This window comes from Oncorhynchus clarkii, chromosome 2, assembly GCF_045791955.1.
Source record: "Oncorhynchus clarkii lewisi isolate Uvic-CL-2024 chromosome 2, UVic_Ocla_1.0, whole genome shotgun sequence".
NCBI lineage: Eukaryota > Metazoa > Chordata > Actinopteri > Salmoniformes > Salmonidae > Oncorhynchus > Oncorhynchus clarkii.
This window is the reverse complement of record NC_092148.1, coordinates 50,632,129-50,646,527: the sequence shown is the minus strand read 5'-3', so window position 1 is coordinate 50,646,527 and position 14,399 is coordinate 50,632,129. Positions and strand designations below refer to the sequence as shown.

The 14,399-nt window shown below is 45.9% G+C and overlaps 1 protein-coding gene across 2 annotated transcripts in view; it reads right to left on the bottom strand.

The window, feature by feature from the left end:
* LOC139369307 (DENN domain-containing protein 5B-like) overlaps positions 1 to 14,399 on the bottom strand; it is a 58,054-nt gene that overhangs the window by 42,493 nt on the left and 1,162 nt on the right. The gene's annotated exons all lie outside the window — the stretch shown is intronic.

Genomic DNA, 14,399 nt, shown 5'->3' with positions numbered 1-14,399 from the left:
ACATCACTTTTCTCTGTGAACAATGTTCATATACTCTTTTAACCCATGTGCTTAGAATAGCCAATTATATTTCCACCGACCATGATATTTGTGGTTTTCTCTTTGAAGGCTTTAGGGTCAACTTGAGGGTTAAACTAATGCATTCTGGGAAATGTTTTATTTTGATTAATGAAATAATTAAATATTAATTAAATATAACAACTTGGAATATTTGCATGGAGGTTGTTTTCATTGATCATCCATTAAGAGTTTGTCCTGAAAATCAATTGTTTCAACAATATACATGCATTTGTATATGTATAATTGTAAAGACTAGACCTAATATAGAACAGTCATTTACATTTGATTGAATTTGACTGAATTCAATTCCCTTTCATTCAAATTCTAATTGCAATTCTGCATCCTGTTTACTACTTCAATTCAAATTCAATTGGAATTAATGAGGCATTCTCAATTCAATTCAGAATTGAGCAGAACCCTAATATGTACACTCAAAATACCAAATTTTTGAAGGAACTCCATCATTCCCTAGAGTGCATCACTCTTCCCATTACTACCCTGCCTGGGATGTGGATGCGCACATGCACACACACACATCCACACATTCAAGAAATCTGTGACGCCATTTCCGGTCACAACTTGCAGACTTGTTTACGTGTTGCTGTGCGTTTAGGGCATTTGGTTGCCAACCTTACTTTGCTACCTGACAACTTTACAGTTTTTACTTTTTAATTACCGTTTATATTTTTGGTTTTTCCCTCACTCAACTTTTTTTCATTCAACTTTTTCACTCCGGACGCTTTATCTGGACGTGGTTCGTCAGGACCTCCAACAGCCGAAGCTAAGCAGTAACATTAACATGATGTCTTCTAATTGCAGTCGCTGTACTCATAATATACAGGAGAACGAAATCATCCAGCGATCATACACTGTTTACCAGGGGGCAGGGCTACCGACGTTAAGGCTAATCTGAAGATGGTGCTGGCTAAAGCTAAAACTGGCGAGTGTAGAGAGTATAGAGATATTGTTATCCACGTCAGCACCAACGATGTTAGGATGAAACAGTCAGAGGTCACCAAGCGCAACATAGCTTCAGCGTGTAAATCAGCTAGAAAGATGTGTCGGCATCTAGTAATTGTCTCTGGCCCCCTCCCAGTTAGGGGGAGTGATGAGCTCTACAGCAGACTCTCACGACTCAATCGCTGGTTGAAAACTGTTTTCTGCCCCTCCCAAAAGATAGAATTTGTAGATAATTGGCCCTCTTTCTGGGACTCACCCACAAACAGGACCAAGCCTGGCCTGCTGAGGAGTGACAGACTCCATCCTAGCCGGAGGGGTGCTCTCATCTTATCTACCAACATAGACAGGGCTCTAACTCCTCTAGCTACACAATGAAATTGGGTGCATGCCAGGCAGCAGTCTGTTAGTCTGCCACTAGCACAGTCAGTGTAGTCAGCTCAGCTATCCCCATTGATAAAAAATACAATTACATTTGCCTCGACCTGGGTTGGGCAAAACTAAACATGGCGGTGTTCGCCTTAGCAATCTCACTAGGATAAAGACCTCCTCCATTCCTGCCATTATTGAAAGAGATCATGATACCTCACATCTCAAAATAGGGCTACTTAATGTTAGATCCCTTACTTCAAAGGCAGTTACAGTCAATTAACTAATCACTGATCATAATCTTGATGTGATTGGCCTGACTGAAACATGGCTGAAGCCTGATGAATTTACTGTGTTAATTGAGGCCTCACCTCCTGGTTACACTAGTGACCATATCCCCCATGCATCCCGCAAAGGTGGAGGTGTTGCTAACATTTACGATAGCAAATTTCAATTGACAAAAAAAAGACGTTTTCATCTTTTGAGCTTCTAGTCATGAAATCTATGCAGCCTACTCAATCACTTTTTATAGCTACTGTTTACAGGCCTCCTGGGCCATATACAGCGTTCCTCATTGAGTTCCTTGAATTCCTATCGGACCTTGTAGTCATAGCAGATAATATTCAAATTTTTGTTGACTTTAATATTCACATGGAAAAGTCCACAGACCCACTCCAAAAGGCTTTCGGCGCCATCATAGACTCAGTGGGTTTTGTCCAACATGTCTCTGGACCTACTCACTGTCACAGTCATACTCTGGACCTAGTTTTGTCCCATGGAATAAATGTTGTGGATCTTAATGTTTTTCCTCATAATCCTGGACAATCGGACCACCATTTTATTACGTTTGCAATTGCAACAAATAATCTGCTCAGACCCCAACCAAGGAGCATCAAAAATTGTGCTATAAATCACAGACAACACAAAGATTCCTTGATACCCTTCCAGACTCCCTCTGCCTACCCAAGGATGTTAGAGGACAAAAATCAGTTAACCACCAAACTGAGGAACTCAATTTAACCTTGCGCAATACCCTAGATGCAGTTGCACCCCTAAAAACGAAACAAATTTCTCATAAGAAACTAGTTCCCTGGTATACAAAAAATACCCAAGCTCTGAAGCAAGCTTCCAGAAAATATGAACAGAAACGGCGCCACACCAAACTGGAAGTCTTCCGACTAGCTTGGAAAGACAGTGCCGTGCAGTATCGAAGACCCCTTACTGCTGCTGGATCATCCTATTTTTCCAACTTAATTGAGGAAAATAAGAACAATCCGAAATTGATTTTTGATACTGTCGCAAAGCTAACTAAAAAGCAGCATTCCCAAGTGAGGATGGCTTTCACTTCAGCAGTAATAAATTCATGAACTTTGAGGAAAAGATCATGATTATTAGAAAGCAAATTACGGACTCCTCTTTAAATCTGCGTATTCCTTCAAAGCTCAGTTGTCCTGAGTCTGCACAACTCTGCCAGGACCTAGGATCAAGAGAGACACTCAAGTGTTTTAGTACTATATCTCTTGACACAATGATAAAAATAATCATGGCCTCTAAACCTTCAAGCTGCATATTGGACCCTAGTCCAACTAAACTACTGAAAGAGCTGCTTCCTGTGCGTGGCCCTCCTATGTTGAACATAATAAACGGCTCTCTATCCACCGGATATGTACCAAACTCACTAAAAGTGGCAGTAATAAAGCCTCTCTTGAAAAAGCCAAACCTTGACCTAGAAAATATAAAAAACTATCGGCCTATATCGAATCTTCCATTCCTCTCAAAAAAATATGAAAAAGCTGTTGCGCAGCAACTCACTGCCTTCCTGAAGACAAACAATGTATACGAAATGCTTCAGTTTGGTGTTAGACCCCATCATAGCACTGAGACTGCACTTGTGAAGGTGGTAAATTATCTTTTAATGGCATCAGACCGAGGCTCTGCATCTGTCCTCGTGCTCCTAGACCTTAGTGCTGCTTTTGATACCATCGATCCCCACATACTTTTGGAGAGATTGGAAACCCTAATTGGTCTACACGGACACGTTTTGGCCTGGTTTAGATCTTATCTGTCGGAAAGATATCAGTTTGTCTCTGTGAATGGTTTGTCCTCTGACAAATCAACTGTAAATTTCGGTGTTCCTCAAGGTTCCGTTTTAGGACCACTATTGTTTTCACTAAATATTTTACCTCTTGGGGATGTCATTCGAAAACATAATGTTAACTTTCACTGCTATGCGGATGACACACAGCTGTACATTTCAATGAAACATGGAGAAGCCCCAAAATTGCCCTCGCTTGAAGCCTGTGTTTCAGACATAAGGAAGTGGATGGCTGCAAACTTTCTACTTATAAATTCAGACAAAAGAGAGATGCTTGTTCTAGGTCCCAAGAAACAAAGAGATCTTCTGTTGAATCTGACAATTAATCTTAATGGTTGTACAGTCGTCTCAAATAAAACTGTGAAGGACCTCGGCGTTACTCTGGACCCTGATCTCTCTTTTGACGAACATATCAAGACTGTTTCAAGGACAGCTTTTTTCCATCTACGTAACATTGCAAAAATCAGAAACTTTCTGTCCAAAAATTATTCTGAAAAATTAATCCATGCTTTTGTTACTTCTAGGTTAGACTACTGCAATGCTCTACTTTCCGGCTACCCGGATAAAGCACTAAATAAACTTCAGTTAGTGCTAAATACGGCTGCTAGAATCCTGACTAGAACCAAAGACTTTGATCATATTACTCCAGTGCTAGCCTTTTCCTACACTGGCTTCCTGTCAAGGCAAGGGCTGATTTCAAGGTTTTACTGCTAATCTACAAAGCATTACATGGGCTTGCTCCTACCTATCTCTCTGATTTGGTCCTGCCGTACATACCTACACGTACGCTATGGTCACAAGATGCAGGCCTCCTAATTATCCCTAGAATTTCTAAGCAAACAGCTGGAGGCAGGGCTTTCTCCTATAGAGCTCCATTTTTATGGAATGGTCTGCCTAACAATGTCAGAGACGCAAACTCGGTCTCAACCTTTAAGTCTTTCCTGATGACTCATCTCTTCAGTGGGTCATATGATTGAGTGTAGTCTGGCCCAGGAGTGTGAAGGTGAATGGAAAGGCTCTGGAGCAACGAACAGACCTTGCTGTCTCTGCCTGGCCGGTTCCCCTCTTTCCACTGGGATTCTCTGCCTCTAACCCTATTACAGGGTCTGAGTCACTGGCTTACTGGTGCTCTTTCATGCCGTCCCTAGGAAGGGTGCGTCACTTGAGTGGGTTGAGTCACTGATGTGATCTTCCTGTCTGGGTTGGCGCTCCCCCTTGGGTTGTGCCGTGGCGGAGATCTTTGTGGGCTATACTCGGCCTTGTCTCAGGATGGTAAGTTGGTGGTTGAAGATATCCCTCTAATGGTGTGGGGGCTATGCTTTGGCAAAGTGGGTGGGGTTATATCCTTCCTGTTTGGCCCTGTCTGGGTGTATCATCGGATGGGGCCACAGTGTCTCCTGACCCCTCCTGTCTCAGCCTCCAGTATTTATGCTGCAGTAGTTTATGTGTCGGTGGGCTAGGGTCAGTTTGTTATATCTGGAGTACTTCTCCTGTCTTATCCGGTGTCCTGTGTGAATTTAAATATGCTCTCCCTAATTTTCTCTTTCTCTCTTTCTTTCTCTCTCGGAGGACCTGAGCCCTAGGACCATGCCTCAGGACTACCTGGCATGATGACTCCTTGCTGTCCCCAGTCCACCTGGCCATGCTGCTGCTCCAGTTTCAACTGTTCTGCCTGGGGCTATGGAATCCTGACCTGTTCACCGGACGTGCTACCTGTCCCAGACCTTCTGTTTTCAACTCTCTAGAGACAGCAGGAGTGGTAGAGACACTCTTAATGATCGGCTATGAAAAGCCAACTGGCATTTACTCCTGAGGTGCTGACTTGCTGAACCCTCGACAAATACTGTGATTATTATTATTTGACCATGCTGGTCATTTATTAACATTTGAACATCTTGGCCATGTTCTGTTATAATCTCCACCCGGCACAGCCAGAAGAGGACTGGCCACCCCTCATAGCCTGGTTCCTCTCTGGGTTTCTTCCTAGGTTTTGGCCTTTCTAGGGAGTTTTTCCTAGCCACCGTGCTTCTATACCTGCATTGCTTGCTGTTTGAGGTTTTAGGCTGGGTTTCTGTACAGCACTTTGAGATATCAGCTGATGTACAAAGGGCTATATAAATACATTTGGTTTGATTTGATTTGATCCATGCACTGTCAAAACACCCATGGGCAATAACATGGTGATAAAGCAGGAAGAGCAACACTCTTGCTTAAAAACAACGCGTCTCATGGCTTTCGACCTTCGTCTCTCCCTAGCCCGTACGGGAGTTGTAGCGATGAGACAAGATAGTAACTACTAACAATTGGATACCACGAAATTGGGGAGAAAATAGGTAATTTTTTACATTTTAAATAATTAATTAAAACAACACGTCTTACAATCTAACGCTTGCTTTGACGCATATCCACTATCCACCCAGATTATATTATTCTACCTACTTCTCCGATGACGCATGGAAAGCCGACAACAGAAAGGATGCTGAAGACAAGAAATGGATCACCCGAACTTAGAGGGTTGCTTTGCTTTGAAACAGGCTGGTGGGTGTGTAGTATGAGTGCAGGCTGGTGGGTGGGTAGTATGAATGCAGGCTGGTGGGTGGGTAGTATGAATTCAGGCTGGTGGGTGGGTAGTATGAATGCAGGCTGGTGGGTGGGTAGTATGAATGCAGGCTGGTGGGTGGGTAGTATGACAGCAGGCTGGTGGGTGGGTAGTATGAATGCAGGCTGGTGGGTGGGTAGTATGAATGCAGGCTGGTGGGTGGGTAGTATGAATGCAGGCTGGTGGCTGGGTAGTATGAAAGCAGGCTGGTGGGTGGGTAGTATGAAAGCAGGCTGGTGGGTGGGTAGTATGAATGCAGGCTGGTGGGTGGGTAGTATGAAAGCAGGCTGGTGGGTGGGTAGTATGAATGCAGGCTGGTGGGTGGGTAGTATGAATGCAGGCTGGTGGGTGGGTAGTATGAATGCAGGCTGGTGGGTGGGTAGTATGAATGCAGGCTGGTGGGTGGGTAGTATGAATGCAGGCTGGTGGGTGGGTAGTATGACAGCAGGCTGGTGGGTGGGTAGTATGAATGCAGGCTGGTGGGTGGGTAGTATGAATGCAGGCTGGTGGGTGGGTAGTATAAATGCAGGCTGGTGGGTGGGTAGTATGAAAGCAGGCTGGTGGGTGGGTAGTATGAAAGCAGGCTGGTGGGTGGGTAGTATGAATGCAGGCTGGTGGGTGGGTAGTATGAAAGCAGGCTGGTGGGTGGGTAGTATGAAAGCAGGCTGGTGGGTGGGTAGTATGAAAGCAGGCTGGTGGGTGGGTAGTATGAAAGCAGGCTGGGTCCTATTCACTTAAAAATCCTGATCATTCTTATATCTCTCAGATATAGGACAGACACTTCAGAACAAACTTCCTTTAGATTTGTTTGAGGGGGGACTATCTGTTGTTCCATGTAATGAATATGTTATTGGGCTAATAGCAGTAAGGCCAAATCATTTTTTAGATATATATATATATATATATATACACTTCAAGGGGTCTTAACATTCCAAATCAAATAGCAAAATGATCCTTGGTATGACCTTAAAACAATTCCATATAGCTTACTATCTCGGCCCCAGTTATGTACTGGGCTGTCCGCACCATCCTTTGCAGAGCTGTGCGGTCAAGGGCGGTGCAATTGCCAAACCAAGCGGTGATGCAGCCAGTCACATGCCAAATCTTTTCAGCCTCCTGCGGGGGAAACCCTCATTTACGTTTTGCTATGGTGTGCACTATTGAAAACGACCCTGTTGGGTGGGAGCCATTGTACGAATGCGATGTTATGAGAACAGGGCAGCCAATGTTGGATATCGGTGTGATAAGGAAGTGAATCAGAGCTGGTATCAAAAAAACTCAACAGTGACACTATTTTGCTGAGCGTTCTACCATTCTGGTCCTCTATTTGTATTATAATCAAGGGACATGACACGCAGAGATCAAATCAAAATCAAATGGTATTTGTCACACGCGCCGAATACAACAAGTGTAGACCTTACTGTGAAATGCCTACTTACAAGCCCTTAACCAACAGTGTAGCTCAAGAGATGTGACAAACACTAAGACCACACTGTGACGCGTTATCTACCAAGCCTTGATCTTCCTCAGGGCAACAAAAAAAAGCAAAGGGAGGGAGAAATCAGAAGAGCCTTGAGCCTAGCCGTCGAGAAGAGAGGGACGTCTGGCTGCCATGGTCACCATTTCCGCCGGCATTAAGTTTGCCGGGGCCTTGGAGAGGAAGTCAGTCGCTACGTTTCATTAGCTGACCCAGATAGTTAGGTTCACACAATTCTACCCAATTAAGGTGCTGCAAGCCACCTGTGATCAAATCTCTATTCACTCCGTGCCTGGGAATGGGTTTCACTGCTGTCCATTCACTGAACCTGTTCTTTGAAGGTCTCACGAGGACGCATTTTAAACATAAGCACTTGAAATGAACAGTCCACTGGTGAATGAATGGTACACTGTTGTTTTTAAGGTGTTTAGTGGCAGAGATGGAAGTCAAATATTAGGAAGTTGCTGACCACATTAAAGACAAAAGGTAGAGAGAGAGAGAGAGAGAGAGAGAGATAATCGTAGGAGATAAAAGGGTTCAAGAGACAGAAAGAGAAGAGGGATAGGGAGATATGGAAGCAGAGGGGGAAGAAGAGGGAGCTAACAGGAGAGATGGTGAAGCAGGGAGGGGGAGGGGAGGGTGGCTTGTTTTGGTTCTGCGGATGAAAGATTAAAAATGGGGCCTCGGTTAGGCTGTGCGACTCTCATAATCATCATTGCCCTAGCTAGACATCTCCCACACAGCACTGTGAAATCAGCTCAGCTCACTCCAGAGTGTTAAAACACTACGAAAATGCATTTATCCTACTTAGAAGTAAAACCATCGAATAGGTGAAAGCACGATTCTACGATGTACATGTATGCTAACACCAATTCTGCCATGACGGATCAGTGACTACTCAGAGGAAGGAAGGAGGAACAGTAGAAAGAATTAAGACGGCAGTTCCTTCACATTGGAACGGGCCTTTAGTCTCACGGTTCCACTCCAGGGACTGAAACGTCTCCGAGACACTGCTGCAAATCTCAACGTCACAGGATCCCTCTTCAAGCATGGCTAGATTTATCAAGGGGAGTTCAGTCAGTCACATCAGTTCTCAGGACAGGAAGAGCCATTTTTATGCCACATATAACCCTTTCGTTGTCGAACCTGAGTCTGGTTCAGTAGGCCCACTTACGGAAGGAAAACAATCCAAGTGGGGAGGCACTACCAGACCTTGTCCAATAAGAAACTCTTGACTTGGTTAACTGTTGCGAAACATTTCAAAACATGTTGCTATGGGGTGCCCTAATGAACATTGCTGATTGGATCACAGGATGACATCTGGTTTTCATTGGTCTATAGTGTTGGTGATGTTAAATAAGATTACAAATGCATACAATTTCATTGGATGCTAGTAGGCATTCTGTAAAAATCACCCAATTTTCCCATGCAGTAGATACGCAGACGAACAGAGGTGTGATCCGAAACCTAAAAGACAAAGAGGCCTATGATAAAGCAGCTGACATTTCACGGCTGATAGATATTTAAATGTGTGATTAACAGTCGTACGCAGCGTCCCATCCTTCAAAACGGACAGATTGAGACAGGGATGACTGACTATATAAAGAGCGATGTAATTTCATCTTCGCCCAACTCAATTGCCCCACCACGTTCAATTCATCACACCCTCGGATGGGCAAGAGGAGAAGGAGGGAGACGGAGGTGGGCAGACCGATAAAAAGACAGAATGACAACGGGCTTTCATTCAAGGAGCAGACACTCCGTCTCAATTATAAGAATCTCCAAGTGGTCTTCGTCTCCTGAATAAATGTAGTGGTTTGCTGAACTATGCTTGCTGAAATGATATGCAACACTGCTCCCACACTGGAGAACTAGCATGAAGGCTTTAGCTCAGAGGGATAACGCATTCACGGGAATGGACGACTCGGGTTTGATCATTGATTGGTTACAGAAGAAAGCAAGAGGTCATGTGAGGTCAAAACCGACTGTACAAGTATAACCACCAGCTTTTCAATGTGACTGAATATAGCCTAATAGGAGTTCAATAGGTCTTTTTACAATACAGCCAACAGGAGCTAAGTCCATCCTTGTCTTCCTTCACACAAACTAATCACAGGCTGCGTTCATGATCCCTTTAAGCAAGGTTGTAGTAGGCTCTAAAAATCAAAACTTCCCTTGACACCTGTTCAATGTCTATTCTTAAAAAAGCATTTTCCAATCCAGCAATATCACACGTTCCCACCCGTACGACAGTTCGGCGTCCCTGAACAGCCCACTGTGGGGGTTCCCTCTCCGACACTAATGTCCTTCCGTGTGACAGTCAGCCGGCCGGGAGCAGCCGGTAGATGAAACCACGGCGATCCGGCATTCCAGCCGGGAACGTCATGTGACATTTGATTAGGGCTGCAGAAACACACAAGGGGCATCTATTGAGAGGCCAACAAGAGCAGATTGTCTCTCTGCAGTCACTCTCCAATTACACAAACGACATCTCTCAAAAAACACATTCACCATCGACAGACACACACACCCCTCAAAGGAACACACATTTGTTCACCAACACAAACACACCTCTCAGAAAACACCATCCAGACAGACAGACAGACAGACAGACAGACAGACAGACAGACACACACACACACACACACACACACGAGGATGGCCTGCTGTTACATAAGCAGATTGGTGAAGGCCAGATTGCAGAACCCTGTCCCACCCAGCAGGGAACAGAACCCTGTCTCACCCAGCAGGGAGCAGAACCCTGTCCCACCCAGCAGGGAGCAGAACCCTGTCTCACCCAGCAGGGAGTAGAACCCTGTCCCACCCAGCAGGGAACAGAACCATGTCCCACCCAGCAGGGAGTAGAACCCTGTCTCACCCAGCAGGGAGTAGAACCCTGTCCCACCCAGCAGGGAACAGAACCCTGTCTCACCCAGCAGGGAACAGAACCATGTCTCACCCAGCAGGGAACAGAACCCTGTCCCACCCAGCAGGGAGCAGAACCATGTCCCACCCAGCAGGGAACAGAACCCTGTCCCACCCAGCAGGGAACAGAACCCTGTCTCACCCAGCAGGGAGCAGAACCCTGTCTCACCCAGCAGGGAGTAGAACCCTGTCCCACCCAGCAGGGAACAGAACCATGTCCCACCCAGCAGGGAGTAGAACCCTGTCTCACCCAGCAGGGAGTAGAACCCTGTCCCACCCAGCAGGGAACAGAACCCTGTCTCACCCAGCAGGGAACAGAACCATGTCTCACCCAGCAGGGAGTAGAACCCTGTCCCACCCAGCAGGGAACAGAACCCTGTCTCACCCAGCAGGGAACAGAACCCTGTCTCACCCAGCAGGGAACAGAACCATGTCTCGCCCAGCAGGGAGTAGAACCCTGTCCCACCCAGCAGGGAACAGAACCATGTCCCACCCAGCAGGGAACAGAACCATGTCCCACCCAGCAGGGAGTAGAACCCTGTCCCACCCAGCAGGGAACAGAACCATGTCTCACCCAGCAGGGAGTAGAACCCTGTCTCACCCAGCAGGGAACAGAACCATGTCCCACCCAGCAGGGAACAGAACCCTGTCCCACCCAGCAGGGAGCAGAACCCTGTCTCACCCAGCAGGGAACAGAACCATGTCTCACCCAGCAGGGAACAGAACCATGTCTCACCCAGCAGGGAACAGAACCCTGTCTCACCCAGCAGGGAACAGAACCATGTCCCACCCAGCAGGGAACAGAACCCTGTCCCACCCAGCAGGGAGCAGAACCCTGTCCCACCCAGCAGGGAACAGAACCATGTCTCACCCAGCAGGGAGTAGAACCCTGTCCCACCCAGCAGGGAGCAGAACCATGTCCCACCCAGCAGGGAACCTGCTATCACTACTGTCCTTACTTGGAAACGCTACACCAAGACACACACACCCGCGCTTACCTCGAAAAAACACGAGCATGCATTAATTAAAGAATATATATAATCTAGAACACATGTATGCCCACACATCCATTTATCGAAACACACAAACACACACTATAACTAATAACAGTAATACTGAGTCCTGTCCTTTCCTTTCCCTGCATGGTCTGGATAACGTGATCCTCAGTGAGTAGGGGGGCTGTTGTGAATGTGAAGGGGGGTAAGGATGTTTTTTTTTCATTTTCATAGCCTGAGACAAAGCACTAGGCTAGCTAGGCTGCATGACGACAGTCACAGAGGGATAAATGTGTCCGGTTACCACCCCGCAATGTTCCCTGTGGACGTATTCTACATTCTACAGAGAATATTCTGCCTTTGATACTCCCTCCCCTGTCGTTCTCCCCCAACTCCACAAGGAAAACAGGATACAGGGTGTGACTGTGTGTGTGTGTGTGTGTTTTCTGTGATTTAACAATGACAGAGAGGCAGTGGGGAGAGGTTCAAATTGTTTTATTCTAAATAGAACCCACACACGGACACATGCATGTGTGCACTCGCCCGCACACATACTTCCTTGCCTCCTCCTCACCAGGGACTTATTATGGAGAATCCAATATACAAGAGCCTGCAATATACCATTTACACACCATAGGCCAGGGACTCTCTGGAAGTGGCCACTCCCCCTCGGGTTTCAGGCAAGACAGCATCACCGTGGCTGACTGTCGCGGTTGCCGTGGCAACGTGAAGCACGCCATCCACTGCATCCAAGTGACCTGACCAGGAAAGGCTCTAGCCCCTAGGTAGGCTACGACAACCACAACGGAGTTGGCTACAGAAGAAACAGGCCGTGTTCACTACAGGGCACGAAACAGTAGGCCCTTTTAAGAAAGGCTTGTTTTTTTGTGTCGAGTTGCACAACATTTTGTAAACATTTTGTGCCATAATCAATGAACAAGACCCACCACACCCATTACACCAGAGGATAGGACAGGGAGATGGTTGTCTGTGATAAAACAGGACTCATCAGTGGAGGAGATTATCCTTGGAGAACCGCCATGCACCACCTTTGACCTCACAAGGAGGTCTATTCCCGGCAGACGAGATACCACACACACCTGACAGTGCCATGTCTAATTTGGTACCAAGCACAGTCCAGCAAGATGGCTTTTGTTAATCTGGTTGAGTGTGCATCCACCCTGTTCCAGCTACAGAAGAGTGCAGATCAGAATAAACATGTCCGAGATGTTAATTCCCTTGTTTATCCCTGTGTGTGGGCTACTCTGCAGCAGCATCAACAAGAGTGAGTGGGAGTGGAATAATATACATGGTTGGGATCCGCCTTCCTCCGCTAATAAAGACTTTGTGTCTTTTATAGCGATGGTGGTAAACGGCACTACACAAGTTGAAAAGAAGTCAAGAATTGATGGACGTCATTGTTTTTGCAGCTGAACTATTTCTGGGTCGAAAATATTTAACATCAGAGGAACTACATGGAATACTGTATCGTGCGGTCCCACCCTCTCAGGCTGTGTAGGGTATTTGAGTTTTCAAATGACTGAAGTAATGGGAATATATGTTATTTATACAAATTGTGTTAATTATTTTTTGTAGTTTGTCTAATGTTCATTTTCCCTACCCTGTAACGCAAATACTTTTTTTGTGAGTTTTTTCACCACCGTTCGGTTGGTGGCGGCAATACACCTTTTTGAGTGTAGTTCGCCATAAAACCACAGCGAAGAAGAAACTGTGGGTTGGCTGGGTCAGTGCTAACCTTAACCCTTACCTCTACCTTGACTGTGATAAACCAGGGGTGTATTCATTACGTCCGGCAACGGAAACCATTTAAGAACCAAATGGAAGCAAACTGTCATTTAGACAATGACTAACCCAGTTAGTGCTAGTTTATGCTAACTTGCTAGCTAGCAACTTCACTAGCAGTAAATGCTAGCCAGCTAGCTAGTTAGCATAAGCTGCTAGGAGTGCTAGCTAGCAACCTTACTGCCTGATCGTCTGAGGTAAAATACATTAACAAAATAACGCAACTTGGTTGCAGTTGTAAATGTTTCCACTAGTCACTGATAGCTTTACAGTTAATGTTACTTTATAGCCTTTTAGCTATTTTACACAGCATTTTATGTCATATAGCTAGATAGCTAGCTATGTTTTTAAGTGAGCTTTTCAATTGGCATCTCTCCCCCTGTTTTCAGTCACAGGTGGGGACTGGATTAGGTGTGAGCAGTGAAGGAGGTGGGCTCATGAGTTGTGCTCCAATTTTCCTGGGGATAGCTTTATTTGTGACCAATGTACAAATTAGAACCGTGCAGTTGCAGAGCATAAGCGAGTTGCCACATCAATTTTACACTGGGTTAATTAGTTAAGCTATTATTATTAAAATGTTATATTTAATGTTATTAGTTATATTCCATTCCAAATCATCTTTTTTTAATGAATTAAAGACAACTATTGAAAACCTTTTGCTCCAGAATGTCATTTTAAAGACTGTTAGGATTTAAAATCTTGCATTACGGCCTCCCGAGTGATGCAGTGGTCTAAGGCACTGCATCGCAGTGCTAGCGGTGCCACTAGAGATCCTGATTTGAGTCCTGGCTCTGTCGCAGCCGGCCGCGACTGGGAGACCCATGGGGCGGTGCACAATTGGCCCAGAGTCGTCCGGGTTAGGGGAGGGTTTGGCCGGCAGGGATGTTTATTGCGCACAAGCGACTCCTGTGGCGGGCTGGGCGCAATGCATGCTGACACGGTCGCCAGGTGCACAGTGTTTCCTCTGACACATTGGTGCGGCTAGCTTCCAGGCTAAGCAGGTATTGTGTCAAGAAGCAGTGTGGCTTGGCTGGGTTGTGTTTCGGAGGATGAATGGGCTCTCAACCTTCACCTCTCCCATGTCCGTACGGGAGTTGCAGCGATGGGACAAGACTGTAA